The sequence below is a fragment of the Pan troglodytes genome, chromosome 1 (assembly GCF_028858775.2).
Source record: "Pan troglodytes isolate AG18354 chromosome 1, NHGRI_mPanTro3-v2.0_pri, whole genome shotgun sequence".
Taxonomy (NCBI): Eukaryota; Metazoa; Chordata; class Mammalia; order Primates; family Hominidae; genus Pan; species Pan troglodytes.
Window position 1 is genome coordinate 63,395,785 of NC_072398.2, and position 26,186 is coordinate 63,421,970.

The 26,186-nt window shown below is 37.5% G+C and overlaps 1 protein-coding gene across 1 annotated transcript in view; it reads right to left on the reverse strand.

Moving 5' to 3' along the window:
- The window catches only part of HMCN1 (hemicentin 1), a 514,108-nt gene extending 488,167 nt beyond the window's left edge, over positions 1-25,941 (reverse strand). Inside the window, exons 1-2 of the mRNA XM_063794515.1 lie at positions 25,894-25,941; positions 24,591-24,697 (exon numbers count right to left, since the gene is read on the reverse strand). The gene's annotated coding sequence lies outside the window, so the exon portion shown is untranslated. The remainder of the gene's footprint in view (positions 1-24,590; positions 24,698-25,893) is intronic.
- Positions 25,942-26,186: the final 245 nt, after the last annotated feature.

The following is a 26,186-nucleotide window of genomic DNA, read 5'->3' on the forward strand; positions in this document are numbered from 1 at the left end:
TGGCAACACTTGGAGCCAGATTTCTGCTTAATTAAGTCATGTGAATTATCAGAGGCTTACATACCCAAAATTTAGAAGAAATAAAGGTGTGGACAATTCTAATCTGAATTTATTATTGTGTGACTTATTCAAAGTCAGATGATGCATATTTTCATGGACAAAAAAGTTGAGGTATATGATGAATTCTATAGATTCAAAATAGTAAGAACAGAAAAGGTATAAAAGGGAAAGTTATTCTCTTCATAGAAGGATTCTCCATGGTAAAAAATAATTCATAAAAGACCTTTTAAGGAGCAAAACCCCCTAATACTCTAAACTTTTCTTTTTCTCAACACAAATACTTAAAGCAGTGTGGTACATTAAGCAAGACTTTGGCACTATTAGTAGTGTGCCACCTTAGAGAAACCTATTCATCTCACTCGGATAGGATATCCTTATCCAAGGAATAAAGAAGCAGGCCTAGTAGAACTCTAAGACACCAGCAAGTTCCATTTTATGACTTACAGACAGCTTTTTGAGAGGACACATTACATAAAATAATATATTCCTGAAGTAATGTGAGGAAAACAATTGCCAGAGGATGTCCATAGGGTCAACTCATTTGACTTAAGGAGAAAGGACCATGTCCTGTGATAGATCTACTCATGCTGCTAACTCCTTTTGTCTAACAGACAGAATAGAAAAAGAACACCAAATGAAGCAAGTTTTAAGGGTCTTAATTAGAGCTTTACCAATGACTAGTTGTTTGGTCTTGGGCATGTCACTTTGCCTCTTACAAAATGAAGACTTAAACTAATTCTCTCTTCCAGCACTAATTTTCATTGTCTACTCAATCGAAAGATATTTAGTTAGTTGCAGGTGTAGCTAGATCTAGCCTATATTTTCCATTTACTGACACTGCTAGTAGGCTTTAGACGCATGAATCCCAGCTCTGATGCTTACAAGCCTTATAACTTTGGGCAAATCAATTAAATTTGTAGACCCTCAGCTTCCTCATCTGTAAAATGAGAACAAAGATGCTATCTATAGCATATATTTTAAAGATTAAATGGCTAAGTTATTTAAACTGCCTGATACGGTAACTAGTATTTAGTTTTCACTCAATAAGCAGTAGTTGTTTTCAATGTTACAGCCAAGTTATGATAAGACTTCTGAGCTGAAGAAAAAATGTTGCATAATTATGTTTTAAACTCTATCTTCAAACTGTTTATACTCTTTTTGATTCAGTGCAACTCGCTTGTAAATTCAAGATACTCTGTCTAGAATTGAAATTAAATTTTGGCTGTCACAATAATTCTGTTTCATGAGTGTACAAAGATTTAATAATACGTTTATAATATTTTATTAGCTGCAAATGGAAAATACTACATACCTGTCTGTGGCTTTTCATAGTATTTTTTTAAGTCACTAAGCTAAATGTTTTCATTGACAATTATATAGGATGACAATAAGAGAGGATTAGGGTTGAACTGTTGAAGAAGAATGTTCCCTAAGCAAACTGTACAGTCTCTTCAGTTGAAATAAATGTTTCAAAATAATGTTTGTATAATGTCAGTATTAATATTAATTCAATGATGTATTATTGTTTATAGGCCTTGAAAAATGTGGGTGGTGTGGACTTTTAGAAGCCGATTTGAGTTTCAATTTTTAAAATTTAAGCATTAAGCCTAAGATATCAAGAAATGTGAAATTCACATTAGCTAAGAATTGTCCAATTTTATAAATTGATTCATAAAAGTTTATTATGACTTTTGTCCAAAGTCCAAAATAAATAACTCTAAGCTTAACATTGGTAACATTTCAGCTTTAGTTACTGTATAGTTATTTTCATTTAAGAGTGTATCAGTAATTTATCACTCTCTAATGCCTGACTCTATTATGGAACTTACTACTGTTGGTGAGGGGGGAAAAAAAAATCCCTCTTAAGTGCATTGTGTCCAAAGGACATTTAGATTTTAAGAATAAAATAAATCTTCAAAATCATAAAAACAGGTAGTGAAAATGACAATACTACAATTTGTTGAATATTTACCTCTTATTGAGCACTCACTATGAGTCAGATATTAAGTACATGAGCATTTAAGTTAATATTTCCATACTTGGTGAACAACCATGAAAGATAAAAATTATTTTCCCCATTTATCAGATAAGAAAACAAGACAGGAAGTTTGGTTACTTGCCCACAGCTACAAAGCTTTCAAATGACAAGGCAGAGAGTATTTTTGACCTGAAGTCTATTCTCTCTTTACATTCTTCTTTAATAGATTACAGCAAAGCTCTGGAACCTCTCATCTGCATTTCCACTCTACCCGCATACCTGTCACAAGCTGTATCTTCTGGCTCATCTCTGAGAGAGGAGGGGAAAATGAGAAGAGAGAGAGCTGGGTTGCTCCAGTTCATTTATTCAACTGTGCTAGCATATGGAATGTGATCTCTCCTGTCATCCCACAATACTGTCTAAGTCTTAAGTCCAGAACTGAGGGTAGAAGACACCTCATATGTTCTACATTCCAATTTCCTACCAGCATTTGGCATAATCCCTGTCACCACCAAATTGCAGAGAGTATTGATATCATAATCTTTAAAAATCCATCCCTTTATTCAACTGTCCTGTGTGCCAGACCTTCTTTTGATGGAGTGTCATGGAGGCCCTAAAGGGAATGACTGAGGGCTGGGGAAGGGGAAAGCATAATCCTAGCAGTAGATTTGAAGTTGGGCTTTATTTTAGATTTGGGTAAGGGGAAGTTATTGAAAGGTTTCAGAGCAGGACATAACTGGCATCAACCTATGTAAAATCTTGGGGTGAGACTGCAGTTGGAGAGTCAGGCTGTAGGTGATGCAGAACTGATGACTATGGGGTGGTGGTGGTGATAGTAAGGATTTGAATTTTAGTGAATGTAGGTTCTGAGCCAGGGGAAGTGGTGGCACTTTGTCATTTGAAACTGGATTGGAGGAAGAAGGGCAGAGCTCACATCACTTGTATGGAGAGAAAGGAGGAAAAGATCAGTAGGTGAGAGAAGGGGTGATGAGTTATTGCTTCATTCTTGGGGAAGAGGACCAAGGAAGCACCCCTGCCCCTTGGACCCAGTTTTGAGTCCAGGCTGAAGCCAGAGAGAAACAAAGAGAAAAAGGAGGAGCAACAAATGGAAGCAAAGGTCATGGGGTGAGGGCACTGCCAGGTCTTATAAGAAGACTGAGAGAAATCGTCATCTACGGTTTCAAGGAGCAAATGTCTGTGAAAAGAGTGCTATAACCCCACCTTCTACTGGGGAGGTAGTGGGAGATTTTCCTTCCAGAAGGCAAGTGAAAGAAACTCTGAGAAAATCCTTAAAGGTGCCTGCAGGAATGGGCATTATTTTCTGGCAAGATCCACCCTGGACTGTAGAGACCACAAGTTCACATTCATCCTGGCACAGGAGCCAGGCTTGTTGAGGCCATCCTTGAATAAAGAGCATTCTCAGCATAAAAGCATGTGGCATGTTTGCCTTTACATTCTGCTTCCCAATCTGGGGAAGAAGGGAGGGTTACTTAACATCTGTTCCTAGATTAAGAGATCCCAGAAGTAGGAAACCACATCTGCAAGGCTTGATGGGATTGTTTTGTGATGTGTCTAGGAAGAAAACAGGGAAAACCCCAACTCTATCCCAGTTTTCCATTGCCCTTAGAGGATATATAACACAGAATCACTCCTCTCATTCCTTTGGCTTCATATGAAGGTGCACAGAGATTAGCAGAAGAGCAGGAACACCAGGGGATGCCCAGACAGCCTGACCCAGAGAAGAGTTTAGAACTTTTCCTCTGGCAGCAATAAAGATGTCAAAATGAAGATGAACACTGACCCCCTAAAAGCCCCCTATAAGTCTCTATACAGAGACTACTATGTCAGCAAAGGCTAGCAGCATCAGACAGAAACAGGCTAAACCAGAATGAGGAGAGGACTCCTCTATCACTTGCTATTCAAGTCTGACCCTCCAAAACGCAGTATCAGCATCACCTTGGAATTATTGGCAGTGCAGAGTCTCAGGCCCCACGCATCAACCTCCTGAATCAGAATCTGCATTTTGTCAAGACCAGTAGGTGTTTCATATGCATATGAAAGTCTGAGAAACAATGCTGTAAACTATGGCTGTCATCATTTAGGGGAGCAGAGCTTGCTCTCCGTTTCCACTGAGTTGCCTCCAGCAGGCACTGTGAAGACACATAGGAACCTAGGGTCTGAGGAGAGGTGGGAGGAAAGTTCCAAAGCGAAGAAAAAAAAGAAAGAGCATATAAAAAGTGCACATAATCCCATTTATTTATTTTTGCTGTTGTAGCCTAGGCTTTTGGTGTGATATTCAAAAAATCATTGCCAAGGCGAATGTCAAGGAACTTTCCCCTATGTTGTATTCTAGTTTTATGGTTTCAGGTCTTACGTGTAGGTCTTTTATCCATTTTGAGTTCATTTTTGTATATAGTGTAAGATAAGGCTCTAATTTCACACTTTTGCTTGTGGAAATCTAGTTTTCCCAGCACCATTTATGGATGGGATTATCCTTTCCCCATTGTGTCCTCTTAGAGGCCTTGTTAAAAATAAATTGACTATATATGTTTAGATTTGTTTCTGGACTCTGTACTCTCCGTTCCATTGGTCTGTGTCTCTGTTCTTATGCCAGTACCATATAGTTTTGTAATATAATTTACATTCAGGAAGTGGAGTGGCTTTAAGTTTTTGTTTTTCTTTCTCAGTATTGTTTTGGTTCTTCAGGATTATTTGTGGTTCCATGCAAATTTTAACATTGTTTTATCTATTTCAGAAGAATGCTACTGGAATTTTGATAGGGACTGTGTTAAATCTATATATATATTTTTTGGGCAGTAGGAAGATTTTAACAATATTAATTCTTTCAATCCATATACACAGGATATTTGTCCATTTAGGTAACAACAACGAAATGGAAAGGCAATCTATGGACTGGGAAAAAAATATTTGCAAACCACGTAGCTGATGAGGGGTTTATACCCAAAGTTTATAGAGAACTCTAACAATTCAATAGCAAAACAACAAATAACCTTATTTAAAAATGGGCAAAGGACCTGAACAGACATTTCTCCAGAGAAGACATACAAACAGCCAACAAGTATATGAAAAGGTGGTCAACATTACTAATCACTAGGGAAACATCATTAGGGAATGCAAATTAAAATCACCATGAGATATGATCTCACACTCACTAAGGTGGCTATTATCAAAAAGACAAGAGATAACAAATGTCGATGAGGGTGCAGAGAAAAGGGAGCCCTAGTACAGCGTTATCGGTAATGTAGATTGGTACAGCCATTGTTGAAAACAGTATAGAAGTTCCTAAATAAATTAAAAATGGAACTACCATATCCCTCTTCTGGGTATATATCCAAAGGAGATGAAGTCACCACTTCATAAAGATATCCATGTTTTTTGCAGCATTATTCACAGTAGCCATGATCTGGAAACAACTTAAATGTCTGTCTAAAGAGGAATGGATAAAGAAAATGTACCACATGCCTGTAGTCCCAGCTACTCGGGAGGCTGAAGCAGGAGAATCACTTGAACCCAGAAGGCAGAGGTTGCCGTGAGCCGAGATCGTGCCACCTCACTCCAGCCTGGGCGACACAGCAAGACTCCATCTCAAAAAAAAAAAAAAGAAAAAGAAAAGAAAATGTGCCAAACACACAGACATACACACACACACACATACACACACACACACACACACACAGAGGAATATCATTCAGCCTTAACAAAGAAGGATATCTTGCTATTTGCCACAACATTGATAGACCTGGATGACATTATGCTAAGTGAAATAAGCCAGACACAGAAAGAAAAATATTGCATGACCTCACTTATATGTGGAATCCTTTTTTAAAAAAAAAAGAAAAAAGGTCAACTATAGGACAGAATAAAACAGTGGTTACCAAGGACAGCAGTGGGGGATAAAAGAAGATACAGGTTAAAAGACACAAAGTAGTAAATATGTAGGATAAAGCCTAGAAATCTAACATATAACATGAAGACTCTTGTTAATTAAATTGCATGGTATTTGGGATTTTTGCTAAGTAGATTTTAATTGCTCTTATCACACACAAAATAAACTATGTAAAATGATAGATATGTTCATTTGTTTCACTATAGTAAGCATTTTGCTATTTGTATGTATCCTATAACATGCTATAAACCTCAAATATATACAATAAAATTTATTTTTATAAAAGAGAGAGACAGAAAGGCTGAACACCTGTAATCCCATCATTTTGGGAGACCAAGGTGGGAGGATTGCTTGAGCCCAGTAGTTCAAGACCAGCCTGAGTAACATAGGGAGACCCTATCTCTACAAAAAATTTAAAAATAAAAAATAAATTAGCCACAGGTGGCATGCACCTGTGGTACCAGCTACTTGGGAGGCTGAGGTGGAAGGATTGCTTTAGCCTGGGAGGTCAAGGCTGCAGTGAGCCATGATGGTGCCACTGCCCTCCAGCATGGGCAATAGAACACGATCCTGTCTCAAAAAGAAAAAAAAAATCTACATACATCAAATTTCAGATCACCAAGTAGATAGTGTTAAGGAAAGGAAAGGGAAGAAGTCTTAGATAATATTTAAGAATGAAGTTTTGGCTGGGCCTGGTGGCTTGTGTCTATAACCCCGGCATTTTGGAAGGCCAAGACAGGAGGATTGTTCACTTGAGGCCAGAAGTTTGAGGCCAGCCTGAGCAACACAGAGAGACTCCATCTTCACAAAACCAAAAACAAAAAAATTAGCCAAGTGTGGTAGCACGTGCCTACAGTACTAGCTACTTGAGAGACTAAGGAGGGGGATCACTTGAGCCCAGGAGTTCAAGGCTGCAGTGAGCTATGATAGCCCCATTGCCACCAGCCTGGGTGACAGAGCAAGACCTCATCAAAAAAGAAAAAGAAAAAGTTTTCAAATGAACAGTCTTAAGTACTCAAATAAGACTGACTCAATAATCAAATCAATAAAAATAACATGAAATGTAGCCAAGATAATTTTACAATTTTTAAATGACAGCACACATATTTAAAATCAGTAAGAATAAATACAATCATCCCATATTTATATTACAATATGTTGACAGTCCTTAAGAGGGTACTTCAACAGTGATTTGTTTAACTGGCAAACATTTATTTAAACTCTTTTAAATGCCAGGCACTATGCTAGGTGCTAGAAACGCAAACAAACAATACATGGCCCTAAGGGACTTAAAGATGTAATGGGTGAGACAGTCATTCACTTGGCAAATATTTATTTATTGAGCCAGGCACTCTTGTGAGGGCTGAGAAATAAGAGTGAAAAACACAAGCATAATCACTATGTGTGGTGTTTACATGGTAGGGGGGAAGGCAGATGATACATGAAACACATAAGAAAAATGTATAGTATGTGGGATAAAGCTAAGAAAGTAAAGTAGTGAAGTAGGATTGGAAGTGTAGGAAGAGTGTTGCAATTTTAGGTGTGTGGCCAGAAAGAAGTATGAGTTTTGACTAACCCTGAAGGAGGGAGGGAGCACACCATGTGGGTGTATGGAAGGAGAGTACTCCAAGCCGACTGAGCTGTAATTCAAAGGCCTTTCTGTACCAAGACCATTGAGAAGGCCATGTAGCTGCAGCAGAAGGAGGACGGGTGGTAGAGGAGTTGAGGTTGGAGCGGTAACACAGGCCAGTTAGAGCAGGTCTTGATGGCCACCATGAGAACTTAAGCTTTTCCTCTGAGTGACGGAAAATCCCTGTTTTTAAGCAGGGGAGTAACAGTAATCTGATTCATGTTCTAATAAGATAAAGCTGGTTGCTATGAAAGGAAATTACAAGAAGTTGTTAGATTCTGAGTCTGTTTTTAAGGTGGAGTCACCAATATTTGCTATTGAATGTAAAAAAAAAAGATAATATATAAACAAATGAACATAATAAAATATTATTGTGCTTTGTAACTAAATTCTGTAAATCAAGTCTTATATAAATCCAAAGAGCTCTAGAGTTGATTCACACACAGCACACCAGGCCCACTCTTGCAGAACTTCATGCTGGAACTACATGTTCTTTAAGCTACACAGAGCACTGCTGTATACCCAGTGGACATCATATAGCTTTTCTATATTGTGATGAGGAAACTTGGAAAATGAAGTCACAGGATGTTATAGTTGAAAACTGTCTTCTTTTCTTGGACCAAGGTAAATCCCATGTTGGGGTATTTCTTCTTTTCTTTTTTTAAAAACCACATGATGTTAGGTAAATGTTGGAGTATTTCTTACAGATTTCCCCAGTGTTCTGAAGTTGTAAGTTCTAAACCCATATGTTCCCTTCATTCAAGTTTACTAAAGATACACTAATGAGGTTCCTCCTATTAGCCCCTTCTATACTAGCACTAACCCAAAAGATGGTCTCTGAAAGTCTCTTCAATCCTTAAGAAACCCAAAACTAATTTTTCAAGGTAGTTGAACAAAAAGTGGTAAACAAGGGTCTCAGAGAGAAAACATTCTGAAGTGCACTGAATCTGAATTATAAATTTCTAAATATCCAATCATAAGTCTCAAGTTATTTTGAGACAATGTTCATCCATTCTACCTTTCTTTTTGAAAGAATCTATAAGCCAGGATCATAAAATCACAAGAATTTACATTTTAAACATGTAACCACAAGGTGGAGATCTAAAGCAAAGATTAGTTTTCACAGCAGGGCTCAATTTAGAATCCAGAACTTCTTATCTAAGGTTAGAGTTGTACCTATCCTCAAGAAATTGACTTATTATTTTAAGCTAGAAGAAAACACAGTGCTTATATATCAGTATTATTTTATATAGATTAGAAACATATATGGCATACAAGTATTTGAGGAAGGTTTAAGCAGTACTATGTCAGACAGCAAAGTGGAGACATCGATCATATTAGAAATGTCAAGTTTTAAATCTAAAGTAGGGAGAACACTATTGTTACCTCACTTGATCATGAGTACATTTAACAAAGGCTAATATGATTATTTTAGTCCAAATATATGGTTTATATTGAACAACTAATCCTTTAACCTGATAGCACTACCAGACTAGTGGTTCTAAAGATTCTAAACCGAATGAATCTTTTTTTTTTTACTTCATTGGTATGTGGTAATGGGACTGACTTACCAAGTTAGACCCTGGTGACAGCCGAAAACTCTCACCTTCCTTTTAGATGAGTGGGTTTTATCAGTTTCCCTGATTATACACCAAACACATTTGCTTAATTCACAAACTATCCTCCAGGTTTGCTCATCTAGAAGTTTCATTATTTTAAAAAAATCCATTTCTTTTGCTTTCTTTCACTGTCAATAAGTATTCTTTCCTATAGAAACAAACAACAATCGAAACAGAAAATCTAAGCTAAATAACAGATAGAAAACATGGTACGATCTTTTCTCTTGGCTTCTTCTACTTCCAGGTGCCTTTACTTATCTTAAGAGCTCATAAAACAGAAGTTAATTAAATTAACTACCCTCTTCCCCAACCCACAACCTCAGCTGAAATTCTTGGCAGCAAACGAATGCCTTAAAGTTCCTCTGTTATTTTTTATTGAAATGAAAGAACTCATTTGTGGAAACTGTATATCCTCTTAGCTTACTCAGATTCTAAGGCCTTCAATCTTCAATTTATTAAGAGTTTTGATCACCTATACCTTAGAAAATGGAAAGGGAAGGCAAGCACAAACTCAAGTATTGTTGCTTTCAGCTATTAGGTGGGAATTTCCCCTCATTCCTCAGCTCTGATTGATCTCATCTCAGTCACCTGCCTGTGTTACAAGTCGTGAAGGAGAGCTCCAAGTTGCTTATTTACATAACGATCAAAGTTTGGGATCTGCACTTAAGAGACCTTTGATCCTGTACACCTTGATTTAGAAATCAAATTGGGACTCTAACAAGAAACATTTGTCCCTTCCGCTGCTTTCTGGTCTCAGCGAGGCCGGAAATACCAAGAGAGGACTTCGCAGTAGTTTAGAACTTCCGCTTCCTGTTCTGGACGAAAGCAGAAGTGGAGAAACATGAAAATGTTAACCAAGAAGCACAATGACCTTTTGCAGACCACCAAAACATTGAAGTTAAATTTAGTTCAAATGTTGCCTGTTTACTTAACCAGTGTAAGTTTATGTGACACCATATTAAACCAAAACAACATCTGTAGAAATAGCCCGGGCGACGTTGAGAGACCCTATCTCTAAAAACAAAGCAAACAAATAAAAATCTATCCTTGAACCGGGTGCAGTGACACAGGCCTGTAGTTTCAGCTACTGGGGAGGCTGAAGCGGGAGGATCGGGAGTCCCAGCCCAGCCTGTGCAAAAATAGCAACACCGGCTCAAAACAAAAATGTGTAGGAAGCTTTCAGATCACCATGACTGATTTGCAGAGGAACCTGAGAGAGTGAGAAACATTATCCAGAAGTGATTCCTGGACTGCAAGTAGGATGGTTGGGCCAGATGATCAGTTACTAGCTTAGATGGCAATAGGGGCTGTTCAATTTTTCATTTTTCTAGGTAGTGGTACTCAAATTTTGTATGCATCAGAATCACACGGAGGGCTCCTTAAAATGCAAATTGCTGTACCCATCCCACCCTCACCCCCCAGTTTCTAATTCAGTAAATTTGGTGTTGGGTCAGAAAATTAACATTTCTAGTAAATTCCTAGGTGTTGCTGATTCTGCTGATCTGAAGACTACATTTGGAGAACCACTGCTCTAAGTAATTTGCCTGTGAAAATGGGAAAACATCCTAAACTTTATCAAATGTTGGGATCTCATTTTAAAGAGGAAATAAGACAAAAGAGTTAGGAGCATAGGGTTTAGAATCAGCAACACTTGGGATTTGAATCTGGATCTGTCCAAAGCCATGAGTCTGGGCAAATTGCTTAACCTCCCTGAACCACAGTTTCCTTATCTAGAATGTGAAATAATAATCATATCTGTCTCTGAGAACCAAATAAAGTATTCTATGTAGGTGTTTGGCATATGGTACCTCATAAATGATTATTATTTTTAAGATTACAGACAGTATTAGAAAAAATGGTCATATGTAGGCAATACTTTCTGAGATCTAGTGATGGGAGAAAGTTTAGTCAAAATACAATCTGTATTTGTTTTGGATTTAGATTAAATGAAAAGAGATTGATACAGCTTAAAGAACAATCTTTGTCCTTTCAAATAAATAACTCTCATAAGATCCCTGGTTCTTTCTTGAAACCTATCCCTGATTCCCATTTCTTTATTGCCATTTTAAAGTTTATTCTAACATTTATTTCTTTATTCTGTCCCTTGCTGCTTTATTTCTCTATGCTGCTATTTACACCAAAAAAAAAAAAAAAAAAAAAACTAAACTTTTTCTTCTAGCAATTTTCTTCTAGCAAGAAGAAAAAGTAGTGGAGTTAACGCTTTCCAGTCACCACCAAATCAGAATTTGAACACAAAGAATAACTAATCAACTGAAAAAAAGAATAAAATTAACAACACCTGTTGTTAACTAAACTGATGATATTTAAATTAATGTATACTGCCCAATTTCATTGTTAATGAGACATCTGTGCATTTTCACCAACGTAATAGTATATTGCATCCCAAAGCAAAGTCAGAACTAGAAGAAAGTGAACAGCAATTCTCCATCTCTTCTAATGATTAGAAATGGGTTCAACTTAATGCATGAGACATGTTTGCTGATAAAAGGGATAGTTCATGCATGTATCAGGCAAATATTCACTGTGCGCTTACTATGTGTCTCTTTCTGTGACACTGGGGATATACTGGTAAGTAGAAGAGCCCAAAGGCCTTAGTTCATGGGGCTTTATAGTCTAGTTGGGAAAACAAACATTAATCAAATAAGCACACAAATACATAAATAAAGAGAAACAGTGATAGGTGCAATGGACCAAAAATACAGGTTAAGTAACATAGGGACAATGGGTGTTGGAGCAGCACAGATAAAAGTCCTCAGATGCTATGCAAAGGCCATGAAGTGACAGGAGCATGATGGCACATTGGAAGATATTAAAGAAGACCAGACATGCTGGAGGTGAGAGTGAGGAGGAAGGATGGCTAAGTCAGGATCACGGAGTGTCCTGTCGACCGTAGGAGTCTTCTTCCTAGGAAGGAAGAGAAGCCACCAAAGGATTTGAAGAAGAAAATTGGCATGATCTAATTCACATTTTTAAAAGATCACTTGGGCTTCAGTGTGCCAAATAGGTTGCTGGGTGTAGGGGAGTATAAAAGAAAAGGGGGAAGGAATGGCAAAAATGGTAACAAGAGTCCGTGCAGTTTCAGACATTACTGTTACAGCCCAGGTGAGAGAGAGATGATGGTACATTGTACTTTGTTGTGATGAAATAGCTTAGTTATTCATTGTAACCTTCTTTAGTGGAAATTTGTGCAAAGAAAAAAATATCATTTTTTCAGATGTCAAAATATTGATGTGCCTGAAAACCTATAGATGGATCATATAATTGTTGAAGTTCCCTTCCATACTCTGACATGATTTAGAGAATTTCAAACGCACTTTGTCGCACAACCAGCCTTAAGAGTGATACTTTGTTTTGTTTTGAGGCTACCAAATAGATGGCCCAAAAGATCCATTCACATGGGTGTCTGAACTCACCATTTGATATTTCATTTTTGTGTGATAAAGGCTTATCATTTCTCGGGAACCACTTGAATAAATATTTCCCAGAGGAAAATGTTTTCTAGGTAAGACACCAATGAGGATTAGAAAAGAACTAGCTAAGAACAAACCTCTGGAAAAATAGGACTGAGGATCTTCCCTGGGGAGGAATTTATTATAATCATAATCCTGAAAGATAGCATCTCAAATGTCATAATCCCAAATGTTGAAATCCTTAAAAATCAAAATCCCAAAAATATAATTCTGGAAAAAAATTTTAATTCTTTCAAAGATATTTATTTACATTTTTAAAATGGGATTTACTTGAAAAACATATTTAAAAAATAACAGGCCAGGTGCAGTATCTCACGACTGTAATCCCAACACTCTGAGAGGCCAAGGCGGGCAGGTCACTTGAGTTCAGGAGTTTGAGACCAGCCTGGGCAACATAACAAAACCCCATCTCTACAAAAAATACAAAAATTAGCCACACATGATGGCATGTACCTGTAGTCTCAGCTACTTGGGAGGTTGAGGTGGGAGGATCAATTGAACCCTGGAGGTCAAGGTTGCAGTGAGCCATGATCGAGCGAGCCACTGCACTCCAGCCTGGAAGACAGAGTAAGATCCTGTCCCCTGAGAAAATAAAACACTTCATAGGCCACTTTACACAATAAGAGAGGCAATAATAACATAACTATTTTTGCAAGCATGAACACTCAGGTATGCTAACAGTCACATAGATATATCAGTTATGAGCAGACAAATCATATTCATAAAGAAACAGGTCAAAAGAGAAATGTATAAACCATATGACTACGGTTGGTAATTTTGTGCTCCCAGCTTTATAACTGCAGTCATCTGCAATACTGTGACAAACTATGTAAGTTGTTTGATGAGATCAGTCAGAACCTGCAATGGGTCACCACCACATATGCAATTGCCCAAAGATCAGAGATCTTGAAAAATTTTATCTTTCACAAATGCAGATGTACAAAAAGGACATCTCTTCATTTATTGAGAAAGTTTCAATGTTTTTACATACATGCACAATACTTATCTGCAAAGTGAACATTATAACACACTTTCATGGAGTCAAATTTTTTTTTAAAAAAATGCATGAAATGAATCAGAATCAGAAGTCTCTAAAAAATTCTACACAGTTTATACCTCCAGTATGGGAAATGATATGAACATGAAATACATAGCATATAGAATGATAAAAAATAATACTGACAATTTAAAACAGTAGAAAAAAAACAAAAAAGAAAAAGAATTTTTTTTCTTTTTTTTTTTTCTGAGACAGAGTCTCACTCTGTCATCCAGGCTAGAGTGCAATCATGCAATCTTGGCTCACTGCAATCTCCACCTCCTGGGTTCAAGGGATTCTCCTGTGTCAGCCTCCTGAGTAGCTGGGATTACAGGTGCCAGCCACCACGCCCTGCTAATTTTTGTATTTTGGGTAGAGACAGGGTTTCACCATGTTGGTCAGCCTGGTCTTGAACTCCTGATCTCAAGAAATCCACCCCCTCTCAGCCTCCCAAAGTGCTGGGATTACAGGTGTGAGCCACCGCACCCAGCCAAGAAAAAGAAATTAAAAACAAAACTTGACATATGAAAAAGTGAATTACAGGAATAGATTATGGGCAATTGCATGGATATAGTCCATAAGAGTTAGCCAACTTTCATGATTATTAACTATATTTTGAAGTCTGACATCACAATAAATAGCTGCTTTTTTCTTTTAAGGCTCTCCTTGGAGAATACATTTACATTCATTTTCTATATGGTGCTGCTCCTTGGGAAATTCTTCTGTGATTCTATATATACATTGACATGAACATTCCCTATTAAATTTTACCATCTTCTGCTTAGGGATTTTGATCTTTTGGGATTTCAACATTCAGAATTATGCTGTTTGGAATTGTGTTTTTTGGGATTATGATCCAACCCTTCCTTAGTAGGCCTATGTGGCAGAAGAGGGAGGGGTGCAATACAGAGTAGGTAAAGAGAGAACGAGACACTAAAGATAAATTTCACCTCTTTCCTCAAGTTTGCCATCCCTGCAAATGAGGAGTTATGGGAGGTTGTTACAGGAAGTATGCTGTCATTTTTAATTGGTTTTACACAATGCCTTCCCTCTATAGAAGATCGGCCAAGAATGAGAATAAATCCCAGCCATATATATTCTAATTAGACTCTTCATTATTGAAAGCAATCTCAGTAAAAACAGAAGCTAGGCATAGTGGCATACACCTGTAGTCCCACCTACTCAGGAGACTGAGGCAGGAGGATTGCTTGAGCCCAGGAGACAGAGGGAAGGATGTGCCCACGAACATGGACTTCTTCTCCACAACAGTTCAGAAGGTCACTACTCCTCCCTTTCAATTTGTTCCTGTGGTGAGAGGATTCTCATGGTTCATCTCTTTTGAAGGTGATACACAAGTCCCCAAAACTGTGGCCACTCCCAAGGGATCAGGCTGTTTATTTTCTCTCCCTTCAGGTACATCTGAACCCTGACCCACTGTCAAAATACTCTAGGTTGAGAATTAAATTCCTCAGTTTTAATGCCTCTATCATTAATTTGGATACAGATATTTGATTTAAAAAGATAAAAAAAGAATCCTCTCTTTTTCTTATACATTGAGTTTAGTATGTATATTTCTATGTTGTTGAAGAGATTGTACATAGTGCTTGTTTTATTCAAAAGACTTATACCTAAGACAAAACCACTGCTTTACTTCCTCTAATATTTCTCTCAACTTCTACTGAGAACCTTTCTTGTCTTCTGCATGCTGTTATTATAGGGAATTTTATTGCCAGTGGGTCTATCAGAGTTTTCCTGGAGTTAAAAACTTTCTAAGGCAGTGAACAGGGAACAACTTGAATCACTTTTATCTGGAGCGATCCTGTAAAATCACTCCAGATAAATGTGATTCAAATTGTCACCTGTTCACTGGCAGGTAAAAATGCAGGTACTGACCCTGGTCCAAACCTACTGGATTAAAATCTGTATTGTGATAAACACTCCAAGCAATTCCTGCTGTATTGTAGCTATGTTACAGCACTATACGGATGCACTGCTCTATTTCATGTTAGTGGGAGGGAAGGGAGTGGGGTGTGTATAACCCTCAGCCGCCTTCATTCATGAAGCAGCCTAAAATGTTCCATTCATTTGGTTAGTCAAGTAGGTTGGTCCAGAATTTTGTCTTGGTCAAAAAGGTTAAAATAATTTCTCTTAAATTATTTTAGGAGTGAAATTTGAGTAAAGGGAGACTGATTATCATCTAGTCTCCACATAGATGGAGCTACCGCTGTAGTGGGCATTTGGAAATGTCAGAGGTGAGGGAGAGAGTCACATTGCTGATTGATGGGTGCTGTGGGCACTTGGTGGTCAGGGGTCTAAGATGCTAAACGTCCTGCCTTTGGGTGACCTCTCACATAAAAAAGAATTGTGCTGCCCAAATGTCAATAATACCCTAGGTTGAGAATTAAATTCCTCAGTTTTAATGCCTCTATCATGCATTTGGATGCAGATATTTGATATCTGGCACAGAATCCTCTCTTTTTCTTACACACTGAGTTTAGTATGTGTATTTCTATGTTGTTGAAGAGAATGTACATAAAGTTCATAGCATAGTGCTTGTTTTATTCTAGATAGCTCTAGGAGTTTCAGATTTACATTGATTTGATCAATGAAAATAAATGATAGGGGAGGATTAATTATAATGATTATATTTTTCCTGGGGCTTGCCAATTTGAACACAATGTAGAGTGAAAAAAACAATGGAAGAAGTGTGATATCACCTTTCTTAACTTACAAAGTTGGCATGAAACCTCTTGACTTCAGGAAAGTCCAGTATCTGTTAAACCAGAATTCCTCATCAACTTTCCATCATCGTCACTAACAACATTAAACTTTTGAAAGAAAGAAAGAAAAAGAAGAGAGACAGAGAAAGAAAGAAAGAAAGAAAGAAAGAAAGAAAGAAAGAGGGAGGGAGGGAGGGAGGGAAGGGAGCGAGGGAGGGAGGGAAAAGAAAAGAGAGGAAGGGAGGGAGGGAAAGAGGGAGAGAGGGAAGGAAGGAAGGAAATAGTAACTACATGAAGTGATTGGTATGTTAATTAGCTTTATTTTCACAATGTAGATGTATATAAAAACATCAAGGTGTACATCTTGAATATACACAATTTATTATTTGTAAATTCAGTAAAGCTGAGAAAAAACTATTCATGAATTACACAAAATTTTACTGAAAGTTGGGAAGATAGAGTGCTTGTCATTGAAACACTGTGCATTAATATTTGGCCTTAGCTTTCATGGCTGTTAACAGTAGTTTTTAAGATAAATTATGCTTTCTATAAAAATAAACCCAGTGTTAGAAATCATAATTTGTACCAGACTTGGGGTAAAAAAATCCTTGCTCCAAAAATGTAGTTGAAATGGTATTCTTGCCAGAAGCTATATGCCATTCTGCAATTTATTTCCTTCTCAATAGAAGAAAGAACTTCAAAGCCATAAGTATACACATATGCTGCAAGCATGTCTAAAATCTAAATGTAGGAAGTCTGAACCCACTTCCACATGATACAATTGGCAATTCTATAATTTATCTTGCAAGATAATATAAAAGTAACAAGAATTAGAGATTGAGAGAAGACATAAATTACACAAGCAAAGAATAGTGAGGTGTAGAAAATAAACTTTCTAAAATACAAATGTGATCAGTAACTCCTATCATCTTTAGGATAAAATTCAAGTTCCTTGACATGTCCTGCAACTCCTTTCACATTCTGATCTTTTGAAAACTGACAAATCTTAACATATTTTGAGCACTTATTTGAAAAGCATAGCAAAGCATGTGGAAGCATAATATCACAAAAAAGGAAAAGAAAGCACTGCTCTGAGAGATGGAAGGAATGAAGTTCTAGTGTCCACTTTGCCACTGACTTTGTACAAGTTACTTTGGTCATCTGTGAAATTATGAGAGAAACTAGATGGTAGCTGGTGCTAACAATCCATTAATCTGCTAGAATTTTTACTTCATTGATGGAATTGTTCAGTATGTCAACAAGGCTTATCATTGGTCTCTTTCACATCATTTTTTATGAATTGTGTCCTGGATTAACATAAATTTAAGAAGTAACTTCTAGTAGTTTGAATATTGATATCCTTTTAGAGTGGAAAAGGGAACTTTTGGCAGTGGAAAGCAAGCAGTGAAACTCATGCTCTCTTTTATTTTATGGGAACATAAGTTTTTAAAACTCCTAGTACTTTACCCATCTGTTTCCTTGAACATTCATTTGAGAAAAGTCTTTTAAATTTCAACTGAGCTGCAAAAAGTTCATTTTAACAATTTATCACATTGAAGCAATTCAAGTGTGTCCTAATTCTAAATATAAAGAAACCCTCCTTCTAGCAATTTATTAGAGGACATTTTTGGTGTCTTTCACAGTGATACTAAGAATACTTTTAGTACATGGGTTCTCCCCAAGGCTTTTTCAAAAGAAGTGTGTTTCTAAATAAACTTTCAAAAGAAATCCAATAAAAGCAAAGATAGTATGACAGCAGCTACTTGGGGGAAAAAAGCAAAGATAGTATGACAGCAGCTACTTGGGGGAAAAAAGCCATCATAATTGGTCTATAAAGGTTTCTTTTGGGAAGTCTATGCTGCTTAAATGAAATTCTAAAAGTATCAAGATTTCAATACTTCTATGCAAATTAGTAGACTATAAAATATGTACACAAATCTAAAATGACTGGCTCGGAATGTATAATCACAATTCTACCATTAGCTACTCTAAATTTCACCCAAAGCAATCCAGTCTCCAATTTAATCCCAAGAGGATATACTTTTATGCACTTCTAAAATCTGAATTCTACAAGAAATCAGCTTTCTGCAGTTCCCTGGTGGCTTCCAGCCCCACATCTTTTCATATTGCCTCCCCTCCCACCCAGCGGTTTCTTTCACTGAGGACCTATATTCATCAAAAAGCCCCAGAATGCTGCCTACTGTGTATGAAGCACCCAGGCAAAATTCTGAGTCTTAAACAGTGGCATTGGCATTCCAATTAACTGTACACATTGTCAAGGCACTGATGATGGAATTTTGAAGTATGTGGCAGAACTGTGTTCTGGCAGAAAAAGGAGAAAGACCAATTTCAACTGTAATAATTAAGATTTGCACTCTTGGGGAACAGCATTGGGCAGAATCTCACCATCATCCAAATAGATGCTGCAGGACCTATGGAAGTTTTCATCATGTAAGAGTGACAAAGAATGGACATTACTATATAACTTTCTTCCTGCCCCCATGGAACTGAGAAGACTTCCATCTGGCCTGATGGGCCAAGAGGAAATGGAAAAAGCCTGAAGTTTATCTGGATTTATATTACAGGACTACTGGCCAGAAGCAGGAATACAAAATAGATGAGCAAAGGATAAAAGGTGACGAATTCAAGACAGCATATGTGAATGAAGTTCACAGGACAGATTTTGACAGGAAAGAGATGTCAGGGAGAAAATTTGAAGAGGTTTACTATGACAAGAATGGTGGCTCACCCCTGTAATCCCAGTAGTCTGGGAGGCCGAGGTGGGCAGATCACCCGATATCAGGAGTTTGAGACTAGCCTGGCCAACATGATGAAACCCTGTCTCTACTAAAAATACAAAAATTATCTGGTCGTGGTGGTGTGTGCCTGCAGTCCCAGCTACTCAGGAGGCTGAGGCTCAAGAATCACTTGAACCTGGGAGTTGTAGGTTGCAGTGAGCTGAGATCGCACCACTGCACTCCAGCATCGGCGACATAGCAAGGAATTTTCTTGGGACATTGCAATAAACATTTAAACTCAGTTGAATTAATTTTCATTGCCTGATTGGTGTTGTTTCGAATGTGACACCATCTACAAGGGATCTCCTGGTCTCTCAGGCACAACTCGAAACCACAATCTTTCCAAAATGCAAATCTGATCATGTCACTCCTCTCCTGAAAATTCTTCAAAAGTTCCAAATCAGTCTGCTTAGCACTGGATGAGCTGGTCCCTAATTAGGTTCAGTCACATGTCCTACTATCACCTTGATTCTATGCTCCAGCCATACATATAATGGATAGTTCTGCAGATGCATTATGATCTCACAGGTCTTCAGACCTTCACACTCACACTGCTCCCTCGGCTTGAAATGCCTCCCTACCTCATTCTTTTATTCATCCTTTCATACAACAAACATTTTTGAGCACCTATTATGTGTTAAGCACTGTTCTAGGTTATAAGTAACCAAAGCAGTAAACAACCATGACAACAACAATAACGAAACAGTGAATGAAACACAAAATAAGCACCTGCCTACATAAGGCATACACTCCCTTGGATAGTTCTTCATGCTATTCAAAACACACTCTGATATGATAGTAACAAAAGGTAGGGTGTGGGCCTTGTTTAAATCTTGTTTCAAGCACACTACCTTTTAAAAAATTATGAAACAACAGAAGAAATTTGAATCTTACTGGATATTTGAAAATATTAAGAAATTGTTATTAATTTCTAGGTGATAATAGTATTGTAATTATTTGTGAAAATGAGACTTGATCTTTTATGGATACATACTAAAATATTTATGGATGAAATAATATGAAATAAGATGAAATTGGATTTAAAATAGTCTATTTAGCTGGGCTCTATGGCAAGCACCTGTGGTCTCAGCTACTCGGAGGCTGCGGCAGGAGGATCATTTGATCCCAGAAGTTCAAGTCCAGGCTGGGCAATGTAGCAAGACTCTGTTTCATCTCATCAAAGAAAAGGAAGAAGGGAGACCTGAGCTAACACAGTAGTATGCTCAGTCCCCTCACCATGTGATACCCCCTTGGACCACCTCAGGACTCTGCAGAGTCCCCACCAGCAAGAAGGCTTTCATTAGATGTGACCCCTTGACCTTGAACTTCTTAGGCTCTAGAACTGTAGGAAATAAATTCCTTTAAATTAATTAATTAAAATAGGCTATTGAGGGGTTGTAGGGAGTGAGGAAGTATAGATAAAACAAGATTGGTTATGTGAGGATAGCTGTTAAATTATCTCTCTACTTTGTATATGTTTGAAAATTTCCATTACGAAAGGTTTTTAAAAAGGAAGAAAAGAAAAATGTCAAGATGCATTTGGACTCCTGCCCCCCATCAAGTCTTTTCTGGGGTCCCTACTCCCAGGCCCATTCTCTGGAACTCAAGTGGCCTGCTTGCTTTCCTAGTCACTTGACTCATTCCATCATCACATCATTTTGCCACTGTTGGTCTATATCACCCCAATGAGACAGCCAATTAAGGGCAAGGACTGTGTGTGTCTGTCTAATCATTCTTTCACCAGCTACAATTACAATGCCTGGTGAAAAAATAGACACTGGACATCATCTCTGCAAATGAAAAACCAAAGGCTATGAAAATCAGATTTCAATGAAAGCAACATTAATTTCAGCAGAACAGAAGCTTAGTAGCTGCCTTCTCTACTAAGCAAAATGATCTGACAGATGCAATTCCACTGGTTCAACATATATTTGTTGAGTCCCCCACTGTGTGAGCGACACTGTGCTGGGTACCATATGCTCCCTATTAACAACTATCTTCATTCGTTGGGGTCTCCATGAAAGACCAGGAGAAAATGCAAGGATGGCTATGCACATGTGCGCACACGCATAAAATTATTTTCTTATTATTGTTCCCTTTAGGATCCAGTTGAAATAAACAACAAAGTTAGTATCCCTGTAGTAATCTAGCATTTGTGTGTTCATTTTACATACCGTATTCATAAATGAAATTAAATGCATTGATATTTTAAATGGTTGCTAGGCCCATTTAAGTTAAATATTAAGATAACTGAAGATAAAACAACTTTTGTTTCTTCCCTGGGGCTTATTTCCATTTTTAAAAAGTTAAAAGCAAAATATATATGCATATTATTTGTTCTACTAATGATATGAAAGTTGTAAATTCTGACAGGTTTAAGTAAGTAGTAGGTGACATGGGTCTCTACTCACCCTCTCCCAATGCAAAATTAAGTACAGATAAACAAATCAACCTCATGATAAGGTAAGATGAATAATATGCTCTAGTTTTGTGGCATTTTTCTCTTTGAGGCAGATTACTACCTCAATTTTGAGTAAAATTACATTGTCTGTCAAGAAGAATTCACATCAAATAAAGAGTATTTTCAAAGAATATACACTTAACTCACTTTGCTCTTTTACCATAATTTTGAACTTAATTTTATTGGTGCCACTGCTGTGACAATATTTCAGAACCTATGAAAATCTTGCTTAGTGATGACACAGCCCAATAGCTTTGGGCTACTATTTGGCCCAATAGCTTTGCAAAAGCTACTAACAATTCATAGAGCATAACGAAGCAGAAGGGAAGATCACTGTTGCAAATTTTCCAGTATAGCCGCACTAGATAGGCCCAATTTTATATGATCTTCACCATCATGGTATTACACAGGGCCTGCACCTTGAAGAAGCCGAAAACATTCTTATGAAATGAACACGTGAATAAATCTCATAAGTTTGGACTAATGAAACAGGGTCAAATACTAAAAGCCTATATTATACAAGAGCATCCATATATAGTTTCATTTTTCTAAGAGTACATTAAAGCCAAAATATGTATCTTGATCAATGACTTTGGATGACCACGGAGGTCTACAGAAAAAAAAAAAAAACTGGAAAAACTCTTTTAATGGTGGCCAAAATAATATTTTGATCAATTACCTGAATGTAAATGACACTTATAAATATTCAACTATGTGTTCAAAATATTTAAGAATATTTAAGGCTAGTAATTTATAGTATTAGTAGTAATTTCCATTATCTATGAAGTATCATATTAAACCAAGATAAGTACCTACCAACTCTAAACTTGCAGCCTTCTCTAATATGGGGCCGGCACCTAGCTGCTGAAGTCAGAAACCTGGCTTGAACCCTATCCTGGACTCCCTTTTTTCCTGGCTCCATTACCCTAATTACCAAAGTATATTGTCCTATGACCCAACAATCTTTTCCTTTTGTCTACCTGGAAACCTCCCACTTCTCCTTCCAATTCACAATTCTGTATAGCTAACCTGACTCTCCCAGACAGACTTAGGCCTTCCTTATGTGTAACATACCTTAGCCGTACTTCTGTTGTATCATATTACTATATCATTATATTATAATTATTCAAACCTCTCCTTTCTTGGGAAGGGGCTGTTCAGAACCAATTCGGCTGAATACATTGGTGGAGCAAACCCAAGCCAATATCCACAAGAGGGAGCCATAAATCAGGAATCAGAGGTCAGAAACAAACACTAGCTCCAAGAGATCAGATTAAAAGGGTAAATGACTAGTTAATGGGTGCAGCTCACCAGCATGGCGCATGTATACATATGTAACTAACCTGCACATTGTGCATATGTACCCTAAAACTTAAAGTATAATAATAATAAAATAAAATAAATTAAAAAAAAAAAACATTTCAGGAAAAAAAAAAAAGGGTACCTGGAAGGCTGAGCTAAGTAAGATCTGGGAAGTGAGGGGAAGGATAGAAATGAGAGCAGGTTAGCTAAAGGAAAACAGTTCAGAATAATTGCCACAAACACTGATGGGTCTGAAACTCACATTTACTCAAGGGAGTTCTGTTGCATGGAGATTATTAAGCTATTTTAACACAGCCAACACAAGGAAATCAGTCAGGGTGTTCCATTATTTGCCAGATGAATGGTCAGCTATTTGGGAGGGTAGAGGTCTGATCTGTTCTCCCAGGTAAAGTAAAGCCAGGGCCTTGGCTCAGCTGGGATTCTGGAGCTGAAAGTACATAGGAAGTGAGTCTGTGGGGCAGGCTGGTTGCTGTAGGTGACAGCAGAGGGGAAGTGACATCTGTGGCTCAGAGAAAGGGTAGAAGGAGCCAAAGAGGCTCCAAAGCACTCATTCATTTATTCAATAAACATACAGTAAGGGCTTAATGTGTGCTAAGCACTGTGCCAGAGCCGTGTGACCTCATGGTGAAAGAGAGCCTTCATAAGTGAGAGAGTGTTAGAGAAGTAAAAAACAGAATTTTGAAGATCATGTTCATCAGGGGTTGCTCAGCTAGTGGTTAAGTTCAAGGAGATGACGAAGACAAGAATGGGACCCAAACCAAGGGTAGGAGCAAAGATTCAGTGAACTGATAAGAAGAGCCAGTGGCATTCAGGAAGCCAGCCTGGGAAGATAAGCAGAGGTAGCAGTGCATGCAGCGAAGTGTGTGCTTCAGGTGTCTGAGCCCAAGGGGGAGGGCAGATGAGGAGCTGAACCTGTTTATAGAGGAAGGAAAGAGTCATGGACACAAGTTCACCTCTAGGCTGTAGCAAGGACACAGTGGGCGATAAAACATTCATTTGTTGAGTAACTTAACAAATGATGAATGAATGAATGAATGAATATGACTGTCCTCCCTTTCACATTGTTTGATTTAATTAGTTTGATTCTTGAAGAGTATTTGAAGCAGTCTTAGAAACTTCTGTCCTGATTGCCCAGGTTGTATAAAATCTAGCACCTTTTCTTCTTTTTACTGCTCTATTTCCTGTCCTGTTCCTTCTGACTCTCCTTAACATTCTAGAGCTCTTTGAATCTCATGAGTCAAAGAAGGGAAAGGGAGTGAAGCTAAGCCATCAAGTTGCATATTTGGGGCAAATCATAGCAAAAGACTTGCTGCAGAAACAATCGATTGTTTTAGATTTTCATTTGGCTACATTATCCTTCTATCTATACCACAGGTGTAATAAAAACTGTTATTTTACTTTGCCAGTGGAGAGTGTATCCAAGTGGTTTACAGTTCACAGCTAAATAAAACGCTATTTGGGTTCTCATTAAAGCCTTGTTAGGATGTTGTATAATAGAGGAAGAAGCTTAGAGGGACAGCAAGGCCATTTGATGCTTTGGAGCACGTATTGTCTTCCCACTCATTACCTTGCCAACGTGAGTGTGCACAGTTGGTCCTTCCAGCAAGCTCCGGACCTGCCTCTTCACATCCTTGGCTGCATTACTGAGAATCTGTCAGCTCATTCTCCTCACCCCTGGGGGGAATCACACAAGGAAGTTCAGTCAGGGTCAAGGTGCCTTGTTTCTCTTCCTCTTCAATGGATTTACTCTATAATCCTATTTGTCCTGCCAAATGAAAGGAAATCCTCATTGTCTTTTCACACTTCAGCTTCCCTAACGCAAGAGCTATCTTAAGAGTTATGACTAAGTTACCAACTTGCTTCACGTAGGTATTTGTTTTTTCCTGGAATGGTGATGGGATCAAGGCCCAAATCTATGAAACAGTTTGTGAGAATTTTTGGAACTATAAGGCATTTGTCAGGATGGATAGTGGTGGTTTGATGTTGATCTTACTCATTTTCATTTCTGTTATTCTCTGAGAATTTTAACCATGTTATTTGAAACTTCTTCACAAAAATGACTTAATGATAAAAATTTCAGAAGAGCAAAATGTTAATAAGCCCCAGTTCCTAATCTGGTCTGTGTCTAGTAATAGTTAATGTCTCAAAATTTCAGGATTATTAAAAATAAGTCTTCTTAAAGTTGAAATAAACCTTTTTCTGTTTCTTCAGGTAATTGAAAGGATGCCACATGTTATTTTAAATGCAAAAATATTGTATCTCAAAGGATCAAAGGATCCAATTGGATCTCAGAAAAATGCTATCTAGAGAAAAACTACCATTATAAATCATAGAATTATAAAATAATAAGGTGAAAATGGTCTTAAAAGTCAGTGCAATAATTGATAGTCTTGTCCCTTTGCAGATGAGGAAGCTAAGGCTGCTCAAATGACATGATGTGTACATGATGACAAAACTCATGAATTCATGAATTCAAACACAAATCTTCCATTCCCCAAAGTCCAAGCCCATGTACAGAAAATTCTAGGCCACTGCACATCCTCCCTTTTATAATTGCACATTTAGTAATACAAGCTTCATATTGAATTTCCAAGCTCATATCCGGATTGAAGAATATGTCTCCATGCATTTCGTTAAACATTTCCAACAGGTTTTTTTTTTAATTTATTGCATTTGGCCTTTATTCTCAACTCAAAATCTTGGTATAAGTGCAAGCCTTTTGGAATTTTTTAAAAGATAAAGATTTCCTTTGTGTCTGAGATCTAGATTTTCCTCAGACCTTATTTCAACTTGGTTAGTTCAATTTTCCTCTTTAAAACTCCTTTATTTTCATTTAACTAAGGAAGTGTGTTCATCATGTACCTTCTTACCTCTTGAAATATTTGTTTTGTTTAGCCATAAAAGTCCAAATGCAATTTAACACCTAAAAAGAGAAGAGGTGCAATTGTAAAACTGTAACAATTTTGCTAAATTGAGCAGTACTTCTTTAAAAATCTTAGGAAATATGAATTCTTCTATTATGAGCTATACACTTGTTATCACTGAAAGATAATTACTACTTCTCTAAACTCAGCCAGTGAGGTATATAATCCTAATGTCCTTTCTCCAAGGTAAGAAACGGTCATCTTTCTGGATATTAAAAGACAATAAATACATCAATTAA